The sequence below is a fragment of the Etheostoma spectabile genome, chromosome 15 (genome assembly GCF_008692095.1).
Source record: "Etheostoma spectabile isolate EspeVRDwgs_2016 chromosome 15, UIUC_Espe_1.0, whole genome shotgun sequence".
NCBI lineage: Eukaryota > Metazoa > Chordata > Actinopteri > Perciformes > Percidae > Etheostoma > Etheostoma spectabile.
The window spans coordinates 20,667,871-20,668,137 of NC_045747.1; the positions used below are offsets into that span (position 1 = coordinate 20,667,871).

Sequence of the window (267 nt, forward strand, 5' to 3'; positions counted from 1 at the left end):
GGTCAAAAATTCCCAGATAGATTTTCTAATTAATTTAGAAATTAGATGGGGTAAAAGGAAACATTAAGTGGTCAGCTGAAAAATTAGGATTTATCCTCTTTGGAATATTAACATTTACAGCATATTTCATGGAAATCTTCAATGGGTGATGTAAACAGCATAAACAGCTTTAACAGCATCAGAACATCAATGCTAACATTATTTTATTTGTCCCTGTCTATGATCTGTCAATTTGAGAGGGTTAGAAGGTTTCAGTTCTTTGTTTTG

At 31.8% G+C, this 267-nt stretch overlaps 1 protein-coding gene across 1 annotated transcript in view; it reads left to right on the plus strand.

Moving 5' to 3' along the window:
• Window positions 1-267, plus strand: part of LOC116703247 (transmembrane protease serine 9-like) — a gene marked incomplete in the record, with an annotated part of 81,409 nt that overhangs the window by 29,655 nt on the left and 51,487 nt on the right.